A 20,465-nucleotide genomic window follows, 5' to 3' on the forward strand; every position below is an offset into this window, starting at 1 on the left:
TTTGTTCTTCTACCCAGGATGGTTTTTGGGTTAGTGGACACTTGTTCTCACCATAGGGAACAAGGAGAACTTATGCTTTCCTAGGAGATAAATAACACTGTACCCCTGTGTTTTTTTCCAATTTAATATCATGTCCCAAAGGATCCATCCTTTTTTATTTGTGGGCAAAAATTGCTGTTTTTCTACTATTGTTGAACTAAACTCCAGATAATTTGAACTCGTTAATTCACAAATATTCTTCAGTTTTTAATAACTTATTTTTAATATATAGTTGATTATCATACTTTTTAAAAACAGAGAATTTCCTAATGCATATTTAAGTGAAACTAATTAAATTATGATGCACATTAATTGAATTACAGAATCATTTTTAGCTTTTCTTCTTGTCATTCAAATATTTCCCCTAGCTATTAACTGCCCATTGTCTCTCATATGCACAATTTATCTATTATTTTATTAAGTCTGACAATGTCCCAAGCTCTAATCTGGATATGAGTTCACAATACTGAATATTAGCTCCTAAGGGTCTTAAAGAGTTCACAAGTTACCATGTATAACTTGACTATAAAAATAAATGAGAACTGAGTATGGTAACAGAGACAAGGAATGGGTTGAAACAACATTGTCTATTTAAGATAAAGTTATTTATTTATAAGAAAGTAATTCCCCAAAATGTTCAAGAAAAGCAACTCAAAGTGAAAATTAGGATAAAAGTTTTAAGGACACAGATATCAAACAGGTTAGGAAAATCAAATACTTACTGATTAGAAATCAGTAGGACTGTGAAGGGAGAACAGGTCTGTATTGAGACAGCCCATGGGGATCAAAGCAGATGAAATCATTGAATCTTCCCCATAAGGTTACACTTTAAGGTTACTAACTCCAACTCCACAAGAATGTTTCTGTCTTGCTATCAAGTTGCTATGACTTCCTCTTTATATCTTAGTTCAAATGCTAAAGTGAAAAAAATAAAATGATTGGCATTGTTCACACTCTGAATGAACTTCTTAAATTCAATTTCCTAGTTTAATTCAATCAGATGGGGTGCAGGCAAGTGGCATTTGCCACCTGGCTCCGTATATTCAGCAGGGACTCTGGACAGCAGGGTCAGGCACGATCAGCACACCACAGCTTAACTAGGATAATACCTATCCAATTCTGGTAGTTAACTTTTGTTGTTTAGACTGTTGAAAAACTTCCTAACAGGCTGATTAGACTTTCTGGTTAGAGAGACAGATATCAAACACATTCACATGAATGAAACATTTATTTCTCTAGATGGTCTTATGACCTAGCTTTTATTTCTATTGTAGTATTGCTCCCTTAAAAATCTGTCTAGATTTAGGAAAACAGGAGGAATTCAGTAGCTGTTTAACAAATGAAGGGATAAAGGTATAACTGCATTTATCGCACTTTGCCTTTTACATAAAGGCATGTTCCTTCATTTAAGGGCATGTTCCTTCTCTTCACTTTGCAGACCTCAAAACAAATGCATGCCAGAGGGCACACACAAACTGACTCATAGGGCAGACACAGAGGACTGCTTGGACTTTTTGCAAAGTTTGCTTTTCTGATTCTCACTGCAATTGGTCCACAGCATTTCTTCACCCTTTTTCTTGACAAATAGCTTAGATGCCCTGTAAAACTACCAACAATTATCTTTTAGTTCTGCATCTTGTTTTGTGTTGGTTTAAGGCTTACATTAAAAAAAAAATTAGGATGGGACAAAACACTTAGGATTGTTGAAATTAATTGCTGAATACATAGGAGTTTGTCTACTATTCTCTGCTTTTTTATATTTACAATTTCACATAGAATAAAATTGGTAATGAACTACATGTTTTTAAAATCCTAGAATTCCTTCTAGTTCCTCTATTGCACTAATCCATCAGTCAGTCTTGTTAGGAGGATTTCCCTTTAACCTTTCTGGGATAACTCATTTTTTTATCATCTGAAGGAAAAAAACTCGTATTCTCTTACTGTAGTCTTCTGATAAAAGACATAAAAAAAGGCTGGATAAATAAGGAAAGCACTGATAACTCTAAGAAATCCTAATAAAGTTTATAGAATTAAATATAGCCACATTGATCTCTGAAAATGACTTTAAAAGCTAACAAGCACAATTCTGACTTATGGTCTAGCCTAATGATACCTTACCATATTAAATTACACCCCTGGAATTGCACCTGGAGAAATAAACATAAGTTAGTCTATTTTTTTTCATCGTGGTTTGATTTAGCATAGTAACAGCACAGAGAATAATTGACTTGATTTTTTTCTTCTCCCTAGACTTCTATTTTTTATCTGTCTTTTCAATAAATATTTTTTGAAAATCTAAGTTTTGTCAAGTACAAGTCGAAACACTAGAGATAGTTATGTAAAAAGACACAATCCTTGCCTTGGAAAGTACACAATCCATCAGGAAGTCAGGTTCCAAAACGTAGTTTATCCTACAGTAAGCTATTTAAAAGAGATATACTCCAAAAGAAAAAATAAAATAGAATAAAGAAAGAGACTTGATAATTCTACCCTGTGCAACTTGGGAGGCATTGCAGATATATCAAAGTTACTCAGGATCTTGAAGTGTGAGTCTGATTGCCCAAGCAGAGTACTTGGTCAGTTCTCTGACTGACTGCTTTTGGAAATACTATTTGGAAGTGAAGAAAAGTAGTGGAAAGAAGATAAACAGGCTAAAATGTGACAATATAAGAGCTATAATAAAACAGTATATGGAGTGGCAGCCAAAGAAGGACCACAAAGATGTGAACTGATGAATTTGAAGTCCTTGTGGCATGTGAAATTGGAAGCAACAGTTGGACGATTGAAAGCTTGTGTGTATGCTTAGCATTAATTTGTCACTTGATATTTGCCAAAAAAATGTTTTAAAATGTACTATGCCTATATGTAAGGAATTAAAATATTTCCTAAACATATTTTATGAGTTAAATTCAGAACTATTTTTAATCATTTGAATCTATAAAATATCTTTTCATTGAATGACCAGTTTAAGTCAAAGATTGCTCTTGCAGGAAAATGGGACATACACAAATAAAATGGTGAAGAAAACAAAATTTTCAACTAATTTTTATCAGAGTGTCAGTTTTTCTTGAAAGTTACTGGAAGAGAATAGGGGTGGAGAATTCAATTTTGTTATAGTTTTCATTTCCTAACTTACCAAATTTTTCATATGAAGTCTTTATCATTTTATACAGCATTTTTAAAACAGCAGGGATTTAGATGACATTTTGATTAACTTAAGAATAAAGACAGCCATCATTTTTTATGATCTTAATATATTCTATGGAAGCATGGATCTTTGTTTGCAATCAGTGTTTATAGGATTTATGCTATTAAAGTCAACCCAGCTGTTACCAAACTCATTCTAGAAATAAAATGTCAGCACCTTACTTGAGAACTAATTGCATATGTGGCCTCAAATTTGCATCACATTATTCTTTTCTGTTTCTGAAACTCCCAAGTTGTTCTTTAAAGAAGTTAAGTGAGAGTCCTTACTTCAAGTCCCATCATTAGGTTAATTTTAGTTTCTACTCTGAAACAGAGTATCTATTACAAGTACAATGTGCTTATATTCATGTAAATTGTTTTCATTTACAGATTTTTTTTCATTTTTCTAATTTAAAGATTACAATACATAAGAACTTTTCACTTAGAAAACAGGCATTCAATTCGTAGGCCCAGTTTAAGAATTTCAGCTTCATGCACTAGTTTCATTCACTCTTTCAGCACTTATTGAACATTTGGGAAATACTGGTAATCAGAAAAGACTACTAAATTCCTGCCCTTATTTGTCCAGTGATGAGAAAGAACAATAGGCAATAATCATGGTGTATTAAACCATATTACATTCACTCTCAAGGTAAAGCTGCTTCTTTCTCTTCTTTCACATTTACTTCAAATGGAATGGACAAAACAAAACAAAACAAAAAAACAAGGCTATGCCTTCCACGTGTTGCTTGGCAATAGCCTCAGTTTAATATTTATGTTCATCACTGATAAGTTTTTACTTTTAGTTGCCAGCCAAATTCTAATTCTGCCATATTCTGGTACACTTTATAACAAGGATTGTCTTTCCTCTACTTTCAAATAGCATGTTTCTCTTTTCCATCTGAGACTTCAAAAGAAATACTTTTCAGTGTGCTTATTGTTACCAGTTATCTCTTCAAGGCAATCTAGTTTCTTTGTACCCACTACCTCAAAACTTTTCTAGCCTCTCCCCATTACTCAATTTACAGTTGCACATTTTTAGGTATTTGTTGCAGCATGGTACTTCCTGGTACCAGAGTCAGTTTAGCAGGGCGGCCAAAACAAAGTATGATGAACTGGGAGGCTTTGACCAACAGAAGTTTATTCATTCACAGTTCAGATGCTTTAAGTCTGAAATGAGCTTGAAAGCCAAATTGATTCCTTCTGAGCACTCTGTGGGAGAATCTGTTCCCTGCCATCTCCCAGCTTTTGGTGAAGGCAGGCATTTCTGATTATTTCTTGGCATGTTGGGGCTTCATTCCAATTCTTGTCTGTGTCTGCGCATGACATTCTACAGTGTCTCCACCTTGCATTCCCTTTGTCTCTGTCTCTGTCCAAATCTCATTCTTAAAAGGACACAGTAGTGTTGGATAAGCACCTACTCCAAGCACAAATTTGTAACTTGATTTCATCTGCAGAGACCATGTTTCCAAATAAGGCCACATTCACAGGCATCACAGTGAAGTCTTCAGCATCCTTTTAGCGGAAAAAAAATTAACTCTTCACAATGGCAATTAAATACATTGTGTGGCATATTAAAAAGGGACGAGTGTACATATCCTATATTTCCTCCTTTGCAATACAGCCAGAGTATGTTTATTTTTACCAAATATTGTACAATGAAGAATTTCCTAAACCATGTATGGGGTGGGGCATTGTATAAGGGAGGGGGAATACAATCAAGTAGATGTGCTTTATATAGCATCTGTATCCTCTCTGTATGCTTTACAGTGACTATTGACACATTAAGGATTCTCTGAGAACACCTTCATCAAAAAAAAAAAAGTAAATGCAAATGAATTTGACCAGGTGACTTCCAATCTTTAAAAGTTCCTTGAAACTACTCTATTGCTGGATGAATACGGGTATTGGGCAACTGGGATATTTATACGAATGTAAGGTGAAATGTAAGTATGAAAATAGAAAACTAGGTAAGATCTGAAGCACACAAGTTTGTTGGGCCCTTGATTTGGATACATAGTTTTGAATTATGTTCTGCAGAGATGAATCCTCTAAATCCATAGACAATGGCCTAAGATCTTGTACCTGGGACTACTGAATGTAAAAGAGAACTTGCAGTGAAATAGAGAGAGTAGGCAGGTTTCCAGTGTAGGGTAAGGAAGAATAGTGAGTTTAGGATTTGGACCAAAGGCCCTTTTTGCAATCCAATGAATTTCTATTAAAGTGTAAATGGGAATGTCAGCACACATGAAGAGTCAGTCACAACAAGGCACTTGGGGAAATAGATATCAATAAGGATGTTAGAAGATCAGGCAAAGTTCAAAATGAGTGATAAGATCAGGGATAATTTCAACAGGCGGCTAGTTGAACACACTATTTTTGAAAGAATCAAGTATATACTCACCATAGGATTCAAATTTGAAAACAATAGGCAATGCAGACATAGATGATTTTAGTAATTTATGCTCTCTTTAAAATGAGGCTTTGGGAGAAGACTAAGATAAGTGTGAGTTTTGCATTTTGTGTCCAGAACATGAGGTGATGAAAGGAATATATGGAGCAGGTGACATGCGTATTTCTTCCACCATTTCTGGGAGCATGTTTTGAAACCCTATCATTTAGAGTTTGGGGATAAAAATAGGTGTACCCTGGGTTTATGTATATAGAGATGATGCATGAATAGACCATATGGTGAATAAAAAATATAACAGGTTACTATTTAAATAATGAATTGAATTGATATTTTAAAAAATACATGAAATCTGGTATTCACATACAAACATTCAATCCAAGTAGTTATATTTGTAGTGGTTACTAATTATAACAAACTGTGTTTGCGTTTTGCTTCGGAAATGATGATAAAAGAAATCTCATGAAAAAGGAAGTAAAGCAACATGGAGAAATACATGGGATTTGATACAAGGAGTGAATGAAAGTGAATCATGTGCATATCAATTTGTGAATTGTGGATGAAATGATACATCCTATGATGTATATATACTAAAGAAATAGGAATATAACAATTTTAAATACAAATTTAATTCAAAATACTCATCATGTCCCATATGAATATATTTTCATTGGTGTTCAACTGGGTCACTTACTGTAGAAATATTAGGGTTAGTACTCAATATTCACTGAAGTTCATTTTGAGTATTCCGAAATGAATATGTATGTCAAGAAAATGAATATTTCTGAAAAATATCTCCTGAGAAGTTGATTATAAATCCACACAGATGGACATGAAAGAATCAAGGTAGTATAAGTATATGACACATATAGTTCATGTTTGCAAATTTATACCATATATATATATATATATATATATATATATATATATATATATGTATATATTTAATACATTAAAATGTAATAGTACCTATGCCAATCAAAATCCACAGGGGATATATATCCTTCACATATGTACCCAAAATATTCATTTTCCTCTACATTGTTTCATGTCTAACCTTGTTCAAGTATAAAGCTCACCACAGCTTGAATTTTTAGTTACCTCAGTGTATTGGGGGGCAGTGATCTCTTCATGACGTTCGTATTTACCAAAGTGAGAGTACTCTCAAAAATATACCTGTGATGGCAGTAGGATTATATATAGGTATATAAAAATATACATTGTGACCCAGGCGACAGAGACAGGGAGTCAGGAAGTTACATGTTTGTTGATTTTGAAAATTCTTCGAGAAATAAAATGAGAAAAATGTGTCACAGGTTTTATAATATGTATCTCTGATGAAGCAAAAGGCAAGTCTAAGTATACACCATGCCTCCTATCAAATACCCCTACTTCTATTTTTTTAGGATTATTTTTATAGATGTTAGGATATGTAGTCAGAGCCTAGAAGGTTATGGGTTAGTGTCAGAGATTCAATATTTTAAATGGCAAAATGGAAAATGAGTCTGATACATATGGGAACATGTGGAACAAAATAATCTTCCACTGTCATCCACCACAATGCCTGGACAATACTGTCACCCCAAAGAAGACAATGAGAGGAGAAGAGGAAAAAAAAATCTGTGAATACATATCTGGAATTAGAAATTCTGAGGATCTCACAAACTTGGTTGTGACAGAAGAGATCCCAAAAGTAGAGGACAGTGTAAGCATTCCACAAACATGGAACTTTGCTGGCCTAATGACTTCTTGACTACCTGCCTCTGACATTAATCCACTAGAAATATAGCTTTGTGTTTTAGCTTCCTTTGTAGTGAGATCATGAAAGTATGGTCTGAGTCTATGTGAACAGGAGGACATAGGTTCATATTTTCCAATAGGAACAGGAGGCAGCAGAGCTGAATCCTCTATATGCAGGTAACTGTGGCCATTGAGGTATGAATGTTTCCCTGGGTGCATTGTGAAGCCTTTGGCTCAAAGCCCAGTTTTAATGGCATTTCTTACAACTTCCCTGGAAAATTGGTGTTTGTTTTTGAAATACAAAAAGGTCAACAAGGACACAGTACTGGAGGGAGCTCTGCCACGTGGGGTGAGTCAGGGTCCAAAGGCAAAAACACAAACTGGGCTGCTACCCCATATATCTTTCCCACTTGAGCGTAGCAACTTGTTTCTGAGCATCACACCAAATCCTCTCCCCACAACAACATGCCTTTTTATTTTCGGGTCTCCTGGCTGCACCTTGTCAGTCACATGTCATTTGGAAGCCAATGACAGAACTACTGGGGCACACCACAGATGCTGGATCACACACCTGCACTCTATTGCTCCAGGCCCAGTTCTCTGCTGGCTCCTACTCACTGGCCTCTCTGTTCTTCACCATGGTCATGAATTCCACTCAGTCAAAAATGGCACTCGCTGGTTCAGTCATGATGAGCAATAGGAGATCTAAAGGTTCTCCAGGGATTTCTGGTCATGGGATTCTCAAAAACTTTATGGTATTGGCCTAGCCATATTTCAAGAATGAAGAAGTTGACACTGTGGGATTTGATTCATTCAGGAGCCATTAAGTGTTGAGGAATCTCCTTTCAGTAAAAGCTCTGGAAATCACATGCGGGCAAGGTTCCCAAATAGTTGCGAAAGGTCACAGGAATCCAGGCCCATTGGGATCTAAAATATGAGGTTCCTGTGAGTTTTTGCTCTCAACTATAGGTGAAAAGGCTTTCGCAGCAAAATCATATAAAATCCTGGCTGAGATTCCCAGTGCTATGAAGAAAGCCACCCTCGACCTAGATCTCCATTTCCAAAGGCTCCTCTAATGCCCGGCCTTCTAAAATCCCAGCACAATTCATGGCAATAGTTCTCTGAGATCAGTTCCAGAACTCAGTCTCTAATGGCATCACACCAGAGTTCAAGCTGAGGTGGACCCAGTCATCTTTTCCAAACACCACACAAAAGACCACTATTCTAACAAAAACAATCCCATATGGCCCTCATCTTCTTCCATACAGACACTCATCATAACATTCTGGCTGGGGGATTCTATAGGGTGAGCAGTCTTAGATGGTGTGCAAAGTAAGCTCTCATGCCCATCATATGCCAAATGTCATGGTGGCCTGGACACCCTTCTTAAGAAATAGGATAGATAAAATGGCCCTGTAGTTAGTACTGCTCTGCTTCTCAAATTAGAGGCCTCCTGCCTGCAGGGGTATTTTCTTTATGTGTACTGGACTCATGAAAAAACCCAAACACCTGTGTGCTAGTTACTGGAGGGCTTGCAACAACTCATTTGATCCAGAGGATCCCTGTTCTGACTTCATAGGAGTCAGGAGCCTGACCAGAGGAAGGCAAGAGACTTCATCCCATAGTACACTTCTTTTTCATCCTTTTAGATTGGGATGGACACATGGGATTTTTCTTGAGTTTCCTGGGGTGCTGAGAATGTAATTCACAGCCACACACAGGGCCAAGTGTCTGATACTGACAGAGCTTTTTAAAAGCACTTTACTTAAAAGGCACAGATTAGTCCTCTTCATTTCCATTTGAAACTGTTTTCTTGAGGAGTCCCAAAGGAGTGCCCTAAGGCAAACACCTCCCTGACATTCAGGGGAACAGAACAATAGGGAAGAAAGAAGCCTGGAGAAAAACTTTTCTGTAATTGAACACTGTGGCACTGACAGCTCCTAATCATGCAACTTGGGATACTATCTATCTAAGCAGGGATTCTCCAGAGAGATCCTTAACAGTCATGCTAATTTTTGAGTTTTCTGAGATGCTTGGCATGCCCTTCAGCAATCCAGTCCATGGCCATGTCACAGAGCTTAAATGTGGTACATATCTTGGACACAAAGCCACGAACCCCTTCAGAGAGTGGCCAAAATTCAGGAAGAATACAGGAACTTAGGATCTTGGTAGGTGTTGCCCATCTGCAAGGCAAGCAGCAGTCCATTCATAAATTGGCCATGAGGAGTCCTGCAAAGATTTCCACTAGACAGGAGACTTCAGGGCTTCATCCTCTCTCTACTCTCTTTAACCACAAACCCAGTGGGATCCACTGGCATAAAAAGGCTCACTAGTTAACAGTCCATTTCAAACCAACAGCAACAACAACCACAAAAAAAAAAAGTTTTTCCTTCATGTTCTCAGAACATGAGACAAAACAACAAATTCAAACACACACCCACTGAGACACAAAAACCACCCATTTATTTGGTCTGCATCTATCTACTCTGTCCTCTGACTGGTGGGTGAAAATATGTTCCTCAGCAGTGGCCTGTCCTGTCTCAGCTCTGGTCTCCTTGGCCATCTCTGTGTAGTTGTCAGGAGCCAGCAATGAGCCAACACTTCTTTCTCAGGAAAGGCCCCTGTTGAGGCCATTCAAGGCATTTGGCTATCCACACATCACTAGGTACCAACAAAGAATGACTCTGGCCTTGGTACAGACAATCAAGTGAGCCCACTGGGAGTGGAACTGTCTCTGGATGCCTCGCCTCCTAGATCCCAAGATCAGAGAGTTCCATCAACAAGGGAGTGAGGTGAGGTCACTTCCTTCAAGGAAGTGAATGAGGTCACTGCCTTGGCAACCACTTTGTCCTAACAGTTGTTTCCAAGGGTCCCATGAGATGGAGGCTGCCCCACCTTAATGTGGCATTTTCACAAGACATAAAGGTCTATATATCCTAGGAGCCCGGGATCAGCAATCCCACAATCCTGATTGTGTCCATCTTCCCTGCATTGAGAAGAAATTTGCTCCAGGGATCATTTCTGTATCTACCTTTGAGCTTCTCAGCAGCTGTAGGATTCCCTACATACCTGTATGGCAAGATCAACTCAGGACCTGCTGTTATGTGAAAATAGATTGAGGGAACAGAGTATGGTTACTTAGTAGATGCTTGCTTAACTGCATTGCTTCACATCTGAGTCTCATATCTTCATCTTAAATCTCAGGTGATAATCCAGTCCACTCTCACTACCCATACATTCCACACTTAGAAGCTGGCCTACCTTCTCACTAAAACAAACATTCAACCCCAAAATCAATACTCATGGTCTTTCATAGTCTTTTGCAAACTTTCACAGAGGGACAGAATGTGTGGTACCAGTGTTTGTGTTCCCAACTGAGGTCAATCAAAGGGACACTCTGCAGTTTTCAGTCTTGCAGTTGTCCTTTTCATGCTCTACATAGTATCACACTATTGGTACATTTGTGCTTTCTGTTGGTGACTTCCCTGGTTTAAATGCCCCTCCAAGCACAGTGCTTAAGAGCTATCCAGTGTTCCTAGGTTCAAAAAGGCTGTGATGTGTCTTATAGATAAAAAATATGTGTATCAGGCTAGCTTCATTCAGGTATGAACTACCATGCTGGAGTTCAATGATAATGAGTTTATGTATAATAAATGAGGTATCTTTAAAGAGAAACACATGTAAAACTCACACAAGACTACATGTTCACCTCCTGATGAAAATATTTTGACCAGAGGCTCATAGGACCCTGTGTTCTTCCTCTAGAAGCAATGGTTCAGTATTGCTAATTCCATGTTCATGCCCTGCCAATTGTTGTTGTTGTTATTTTTAGGTTCTAAAGAAATGTAGGTTAACAACCTGGTAAAGCGACCGTGAAAGTGGACATTTGAGGAATCTCATCTACCTCAATGCAAAACCTGAGTTCTTAAGTGTCAGATAAGGAACACAATTAAAATTGTCAATCTCAGATCCACTATATCACATAGAGAAGGACAGGAAAAATGAAATTTAATTTCATTATATCACTTAAGTCAACATTATTAGAAGTGGGAAATATTAAGCTATCATTTACCATCAGTCAAAAGGCATCTGGATTCTAGATCAGGTTATCATTGACAGAAAGTTTTCTATCCACTCTGCCAACTAGAAAATCACAGTCTTTCATTCATAAATGCTTCCAACAAATCTAATTACAATGGCAGTTCAGACTTGAGCTTATTGGTAACAAGTTCTATTACCCTGCAAGTTTCAATTACAAAGCTGTCCTACAGCCCACACAGTGGGCTGGTAAGAACAGAAACTCATCAAGAAATGAGGAAACTAGAGAATTCACTTTAGGAAACATGAGTGTATCATTCAGTTTTTTAAAAACATAGTACTTTCACTAATTATAACGAATTATGGTATTCACAAGCAGAGATAGATATTTTTAAATTCTGTATACAATTATAACAAAGTAACTGTTGGTTAAGACCACTGTAATTCAGATTTCACTAATTCAGAATCAAGAGCCTAGATAGACATTGATTTTTTTTTTTTTAGAGAGAGAGAGAATTTTATTTTTTTAAATATTTATTTTTTAGTTTTCAGCAGACACTACATCTTTGTTTGTATGTGGTGCTAAGGATCGAACCCAGGCCGCACGCATGCCAGGCGAGCGCCTACTGCTTGAGCCACATTCCCAGCCCTAGATATTCATCTTTTATTCCACAAATTTTAGTAGGACAAAGGATAAATGATATTAAAGGTGCCAAAGTTTTCAAATATAGAATAATTTAGAAAAAATATTAGGACCTTAAAAGCATCAATTTACATGTGACTTACTTATCTATCTAGTATTCATTAATCCTATATGCATTTATTAAGTTTCACTCTGAACCAGCCACCAGAAATCCCCAGGAAAAGACAGGACCAGGCTTCTGAAGCTTGCTGTCTGGTAGTCAAGGGTCTAAACAGAAGGTCTGAAAGACGACAAATACAATGGAGGCTGTAACTGCAAAGGAGGGAAAATGCCACCCAGATGACGTAGGACTGAAAATAGTCCTTAAGAAGGGATCTCACCTGCACTGAATTAGAACGAATTATACTCCATGCTTTTGTAATTATGTCAGAATGAATTTTATTGTTATATATTACTGAAAAGAACCAATAAAAATAAATAATTTAATTAAAAAACCAAAGCAGGGGGGACCTCAATCTCGCACAATTAAGGGTCCTTCTGAGGCCCCTTTATCAACTCAGTTCTAGTTCATATGAAAACTTGAAAAACAATGCAGTTATAAATCCCATGGAGGTGAGAGGGAGGTCTACTCAGGCAGACTGGGGGATACCAGCACCGCTCACCCTCATCCTCGGTCCCTTTTGTCATCCAAACCTTAACTAATTGAAAGGAACTAAGGTTATCACGAGGTAGAGGCAGGCATCCTGCTTGAGTGTTCCAGGATGTCACAGAGTGCTCCCTCCTAGCCTATGAAAACCTATGATGTGCTCAAGGGAGAAAGAACCAGAGTTCCATGTCTTGGGATTGATTTGCTTAGTCCATTGATGGTCAGTTCACTCACGTCATCTTTTCTCAGAAAAGGGACAATTCCTTTGTACTACCACATAGTTTTTTTTTCTTTCTGATCTTCCTTTGTTTATAATACAAAGTATCTGTGATATACTGTCCTTTCCCAGGCTTAGGATCTGAATGGCTCATCTGTTTGAAGTTCCTAAAGAGAAACAGGATCAGCTGGGGGAACTTAATCACCGCCACCCGTACACACAACAGCCCATCGCCAAGGCCTCACTGCCAGGGTCTCTTCACAACAGCACAGTCTGGGGGGATCACTCCCTGACCAACTGCAGAATGCTCTCACAGTCTTGAGGGAGAAAAAAGAACATCCTTCTCATGAAATTGTTGGTATACCTGTTCTAACAGGCAGATTCACAGTTCTTCCAGCTCTGCATTTCTTTTTTCTATTTCCGTCAGTCTAAGAGCTAGCAAGGCCAGTCCTTGGCCAGTCCTCCAAACCAAGATCATTAGGAATCAAATGTGATGGAATACATAGAGTCCATCAGACTGGATCAGTTATCGTAGTAAAAATCATCACAGCTTTTGTTTTTAACATGACACACCCACAGAATTAAATGTCTCACATGCATTATATGATTTATTCCTAAGGAGAATGTAGTGATAAAGAGAAGGAAACTAAGGCTGTTTAACACCACGGCCCCTCCTATTTGAATACAGAATCTTGTCCCCATGCTTCTAGGAAGGCAGGAGCTTTAATGAGAAGTCAAGAGGTGGCATAGGAAGTAGAGATTCCAGGACAGAATTGGTGGTGGGGTGGGAGGTAGGTAGTGGTCAGGCAAGGAGTGAAATTAAGGTCAGTTGGGAGAGGCCCCTACACATGTGCTGCCCAAAATGGAGGAGGTCCTGATGCCTGCTCTAACTGAACTGTCTGTGTTTCACATAACCTTGAAGGTCTGTCTCTCACCAGGTCTCTTTCCTTAGTTCTCTCTACTCAGAGGCTCTCCCCTCTGGGCCTAGGGAGACTAAAAGTAACAAAAAGTAACAAAAAGGACATCCTTCTCATGAAACTGGAAGAACTGTGAAGCTACCTGTTAGAACAGGGATACTAACAATTTCATGGAGAACAAAAAGTACCACAAAGGCTTAGACATCTCTGAACCTATGCTTCATGATAAAAGACCCAGATCCTGACACCAAAGCATGACCAGAAAGAGAAAGCAAGGGAGTTCAATCATTCAAAAATAAACCAGGTGAAGGAGTTGACAGAAAACACTCGTTCAGTCTCAGGACTGATTTAAAACATATACTTATTCATTTATTTGACCATGTGTGTGTGTATATTTTGTTTATATATATAATCTTGCTGTGCACATAAGAGCATACACCATGCTTATTACATATGATATACATATACTAAATTGTATATCATATATACAAAATGTGTGTCTGTGTATGATTGCCAAATACTTATCTAAATCCATTTCTTCTTCTTCTGGACACAGAGATAAACTACATTTTCCTGAATCCTCTGCAGTTACAATTTCAGCCATATGTGACTCTACATTTGGCCCTTAGGGACATTCCACAGATGCTTCCACGCAGTTTTCTTCTTCTCAACACCAGGATAGATGAAGAGGAACCAAGAGTAACCTTGAATGACTCAGTTTGAGATGGCAGAGCTTCCATCAGCCTGGGCCCTTGAATAAGCATGTGGAGAAGGAATCTTAATCACTGAATCTTAATACATTTTTTATTGCTTGAGAGTTTATTTTTTACCATAATCAAGCCTCTTGTTTCTATTACACAGTTGAGAGTACCTTACTCTTGGGTAAACAATGAGGCACATGTCATGACAACTTTTTATTTTATTTTATTTTATTTTTTTATTGGTTATTCAAAACATTACAAAGATTTCAGAATCACATCGGTTACACATCCACATTTTTACATATAAATATATTCTAACATGTCTCCACTGCATCTCTCTCTCCCACTTCAATTCCTATGCTCATCTGCCTTTCTCTCTTAGCATGGGGGATGAAGCCACTTGTATCAGAGAGAAAGAGGATTATTTGAGAACATGTCTATCCACACAGTTTGCCTGCATAGGCATGCACTGAGCACTCTGCTGGTAGAAATTGACTCACCATGACTGGGGTTGTAGCTCAGTGGCAGAGCACTTGCCTAGCACATGTGAGGCACTGGGTTTGATCCTCAGCACCACATATGAATAAATAAATATTTCTAAAAAATGAAATTGACTCACCCCCTTAACTTTTCCTAAATTAGGCAGACTGAAGTCCATTATTCTGAATTCACAACCAAAAATCCATACCCCCCAAAGAAATAGAAATAAGATGCTACATTTTTAAAATATAGGTGACAAAAACTATGACCTTCATTCTTCCCAGCATTTCATTACTAGGTTAAGATAACAAGGGCACTTTCCCAAGGCCAAGGAAATAAATTTGGAAGCATTTTGGAGGTCCTGGCACCTCAGATACTGAAGTAATTTTTTTAGCATAGGTCAGGATGAGGAGTTATTGCATAATTTAATCAAAATCATATCGAATGGGACAACCTACACCACATGAAGCAAGGTGTAAATTGTAATTCTAACAAGGAACTGTATTATCTGAACCTCCCTCCTTCAGTCAGCTCAGTATCTCTACTATCAAGCTCTTATACTTGTCCAGTCTCTCTTTAAACAAATTCTAGAAAATGGAAGCAGCCCCAACTAGATACACTTCAAAGAAAAACAGTCTTATTTCCAAGTAAAATAGTTTTGCAGTAACTTATCTCATTCTTCTCTGGACACAGTTCAATGCCAGGTGGTTTGGCAGAACATTTAAAGTAGTAGGGATCAAGGTCTTGCTTCTAGTTCTTGTACCTTGTAACTGGTATCAGAAGATCAAAACCTATCAGGTCTCAGTTTTCTCATTAAAAAGCAAGAGGAAAGGATAAAGGAGCATGTCCCTATGGTGTGCATGTACACATATATAACAAAGCATCCCACTATTATGTATTATTATAATATGCCAATAAAACTATGGGGGGAAAAAGAGTCTCTCAATTCCTCTTCCAGCTCTCTCAGTTGGATGAGTATTGCCTTGTCATGCATCTTCTATCCAGGTTAATAACGAAAACCAATTCCTTTATTTTATGAGGTCCTTGTGTTCAACACAAAATCCATAGTTAATCAGGATTTTAAAATACTATTTTATAGTCAATCATGATGGAATTCACAGTGTGGGAATTGCTGAAAGAATTAAAAATAGGACTACATTATGATCCAGCAAACTTACTACTGTGTATGTATCCAAAAGAAATCGTATGTTGATATGCACTCCCATGTTTACAACAGCCAAGTAATGGAAACAAACTAGGTGTCTACTGACAAATGAACCAGTAAGGAAAGTGTGGCATAATGGAATATTACCCCACAATAAAAAAATGAAACTCTGGTATTTGCAGCAACACAGATGAACTTGAAGGATATTATGTTAACTGAAAGAAACCAGACATAAAAGACAAATACTACATGTTATCATTCATGTGTGGAAGCTAGAAAAGTTCATCTCATATAGAGAGTAGAACAGTGGTTATAGAAGCTGGGAATGAAAAGAGAGTGGCTGGTTAACCATACCAAATTATAGTTAGGAAGAATAAGTTCTAGTGTTCCATGGTCCAGTAGAGTAACTATATATAGTAGACAATAATTTATTGTATGTTTCAAAATGGCTAGAAGAGAACATTATGATTTGTTACATTTAATTATATTTGAGGCACATTCTTTGATAAAGAAATACAAGTGTCTATGAAATTGCTTAATAGAAAGATTTGAGAAGAAAAAAGATAGAAACAGTGGAAATTTATTGTTTCACTGTTCTGGAAAACAGAAGGTTCAAAGGAGAGTTTTGTTGAAAAAGTTACCTTTATATGGGAAATGAAAGACAGGGCTTTTAAAAAAATCTAATAGTACACATTTCCTTCTTTCACTTAAATGAAAATAGCAATGAAAAACATGATGGACATATAATCATCAAATAAGATGGTGCGTGTATCAGCTGACAATGTCTATCATAATCACAAACTGGATGGCTCAATCAGTGGAAATTTATCATTTTATTCTTCTGGAAAACACAAGTCCAAACTTCTAGGGTTGTTTCCTTCTGAACATTGTAAGGAGAGAAAATGTTCCAGCATGCCCCTTGGTGTGTAGGTTGACATTGTCTTCTTGTGTCTCTTTATATCATCTCCCAATGTCAATTTTTGTGTCTACAAGTTTTCCCTTCTTATAAGGACCCAAGACATATTGGAAAAGGTCCTACCTTAATGATCTTACTTTAAATTTATTATCTTCTTAAAGATCCTGTCTTCAAATAATATTTCATTCTAGAGGAGGAGCATGGGAGGATTAGATGAACTCTAGATAGGGCAAAGAGGTGGGAGGGGAAAGAAGGGGGTATGGGGGTAAAAAAGAAGATGGAATGAGATGGATATCATTACCCTAAGTACATGTATGAAGACACTAATGGTGTGAATGTATTTTGACATATGAAAAATAGTGTTCTATATGTGTAATATGAATTGTATTGCATTCTGTTATCATGTATAACAAATTAGAATAAAATAACTTAAAAGAAAAAATTGTAAAAAAAAAAAGTCAGATTGCATTCTAAGTTACTGGGAATTGGGATTTCAATATATAAATTACAGGGGAATACAGTCAGCTTATAACAGTTTGTCAAAGTGTTTTTGTGAACAGAAAACTATCAAAAACAAATTAGCATTCACAATACTACATATTCCACTGGGTAACTGTAAGGATCCAAAGATATTGCTTATGAATACATGATTTCAAGGAAAAAATGTATTCTTAAGACACTTAGGAATGTGAAAATACATTCATAGGTATGGATTAAGATTATTAAATGTTTTCAAAAGACATTGATCAGGTGCTCACTTTGGCAGCACATATACTAAAATTGGAATGATACAGAGAAGATTAGCATGGCCCCTATGCAAGGATGACATGCAAATTCATGAAGCATTCCATAATTTTTAGCACAGGAATTAAAATCAAGAAACAATGAATGGGATGGATTCAAACTCAAAAGCTTCTTCTCAGCAAAAGAAATAATCAGTGAAGTGAATAGAGAGCCTACAGAATGGGAACAAATTTCTAGAACATGCACATGAGATAGCGCACTAGTCTCTAGGTATTTAAAGAACTCAAAAATCTTAACACCAAAAAACAAACAAACAAACAAACAAACAAAAAAACTCAAATAAGTCAATCAATAAATGGGCCAAGGAAATGAACATACACTTCTCAGAAGATGATATACAATCAATCAACAAATATATGAAAAAATGCTCAACATCTCTAGCAATTAGAGAAATGCAAATCAAAACTAATCTAAGATTTTATCTCACTCCTGTCAGAGTGGCAGCTATTAAGAATACAAACAACAATAAGTGTTGGCAAGGATGTGAGGAGAAGGGCACACTCATACATTGCTGGTGGGACTGCAAATTGTTGCAGTCAATATGGAAAGCAGTATGGAGATTCCTCAGAAAATTTGGAATGGAACCACCATTTGACCCAGTTATTCCACCCCTTGTTTTATACCCAAAGGACTTAAAAACAGTGTGCTACAGGGACACAGCCACATCAGTGTTTATGGCAGCAGAATTCACAATAACTAAATTGTGGAACCAACCTAGATGCCCTTAAGTAGATTAAGGGATAAAGAAAATGTGGTATATATACACAATGGAATATTACTCAGCATTAAAAGAGAATATAATCATGACCTTTGCAGGTAAATGAATGGAGTTGGAGAATATAATGCTAATTGAAAAAAAATTAAAAAATCAAATTCCAAATGTCTTCTCTGATACAAGGATCTGTAAACAAGTCAAGGTGGCTCCTGGCATTTTGCCAGAGGGAGTGGTTTGTGAAGTAATGCCAGTGAGCTATTAAGTGTGGAGATTCCTTATTGGTTGACTGCTGTATCTAGTTTATGTTAATTAAGATAAGCTGTGTGTAATGTATATATACCCCTCCTGTCCTACAATAAATGGCTCCTACTCCAGCTGTATCAATCTACACAAGTTGCTCTTCATCCCCCCTGTTATTTTGCTGCAGCCGGACTGCGGCACTGAATCATAATGGTGATGCATGGGGGGCAGAGCATGGGAGGAACAGAGGAACTTTAAATAGGGCAAAGGGGAGAGGAAGGAGAGGAAGGCATGGGGGTAAGAAAGATGGTGGAATGAGATGAACATCATTACCTTAAATACATGTATAAAAACATGAATGGCATGACTTTACTTTGTGTACAACCAAAGACATAAGAAATTGTGCTCTATTTGTGTAATATGAATTGAATTTCATTCTGCTGTCACATATATCAAATTAAAATAAATAAAATTAAAAAGAGGAAAAAAAGCCATGGATTAGGTAGTAAGAAACATTTATGGCTCTTGCCTAAATTTCAAAAAAATAAATTGTATAATTAAAAGAGATAGCAAAAAGAAGACTCATATTTGAGTACAGGCTAAATATGTTTTATTTGAAATGTTTGAGAGCCTAAATGTGTTAGATGGTTTTGGATTTAGGAATATTCACAAAAACATTATGAGATGTCATGGAGGTGAGACCCAAGTTAAAATATGAAATTCATTTGTGTTTCACATGTCTTAAACACATAACCTGAAGATATTTTATACAACCTTTTATAATGCACCTGCATTTTGACTACAACCTATTACATGAGGCCAAGTGTGGCATTTCCCACTTGTGACATCTTACTGGCAATCAAAGAGTTTCAGATTTGGGTAAATGTCAGATTTCAGGTTTTGTTTTTTTTTTTAATTAGGCATGTGCAAACTGAAGTATATGGAGGACAGCTGGAGCGAAAGATACAGAAGACTAGAATTAGAAGACAGAACCTAGGAAAAGATATGTCTAATGTGGAGAATATTATATTGTATTTTGTATATTGTACTATATTGTATTAGTACGTATAAAAATAATTTATTTTGTGTTATGTTGCCCCACTTTGTTCCTGAGCAAAATTAATGCCCAAAATCTTCATTTTGTTTTCAGTATGGTCAAATTTTGGAAAATTAGATATATTAATCAGGATTTTCCAGGGAAACAGGCCAGTGAAATAGAAGAGACAGAGAAATAATAGAGAATGAATCTTCTTATAAGGAATTGACCCACATGGTTATGGAAGCAGAGAGGTTTCATGATCTGCCATCTACTACGTGGAGACACAGGAAAACATTTTCATAGTTCTAAGGTTTGAGAACTAGAAAACTGATGGTGTATACTCCAGTTCAAACCTAAAACCTAAGAACCAGGAGCACAGAGGGTAGGAGAAGACTGACATCCTAGCTAGAGCAGTTAAGAAAAGAGTGAATTTAATTTTCCTTGGCCTTTTTATTCAGTTTGGGCCCTCAAGGGATCAGATGGGGAGGGCCATTTGTTTTCCTCAGTTCAATTCCTGTGATGAGCTCTGTCAGAAACACTATCACAGACCCATCTCCAAATAATACTCA

The 20,465-nt window shown here is 36.9% G+C and overlaps 1 non-coding gene across 1 annotated transcript; it reads left to right on the forward strand.

Annotated features, from left to right (window-relative positions):
* Positions 1-17,848: 17,848 nt before the first annotated feature.
* On the forward strand, positions 17,849-17,955 carry LOC143640189 (U6 spliceosomal RNA). The gene has a single exon (XR_013154892.1). It is a non-coding gene; the product is annotated as a U6 spliceosomal RNA (small nuclear RNA).
* The last annotated feature ends 2,510 nt before the right edge of the window (positions 17,956-20,465 follow it).

The sequence above is a fragment of the Callospermophilus lateralis genome, unplaced genomic scaffold (assembly GCF_048772815.1).
Source record: "Callospermophilus lateralis isolate mCalLat2 unplaced genomic scaffold, mCalLat2.hap1 Scaffold_130, whole genome shotgun sequence".
Lineage (NCBI taxonomy): Eukaryota > Metazoa > Chordata > Mammalia > Rodentia > Sciuridae > Callospermophilus > Callospermophilus lateralis.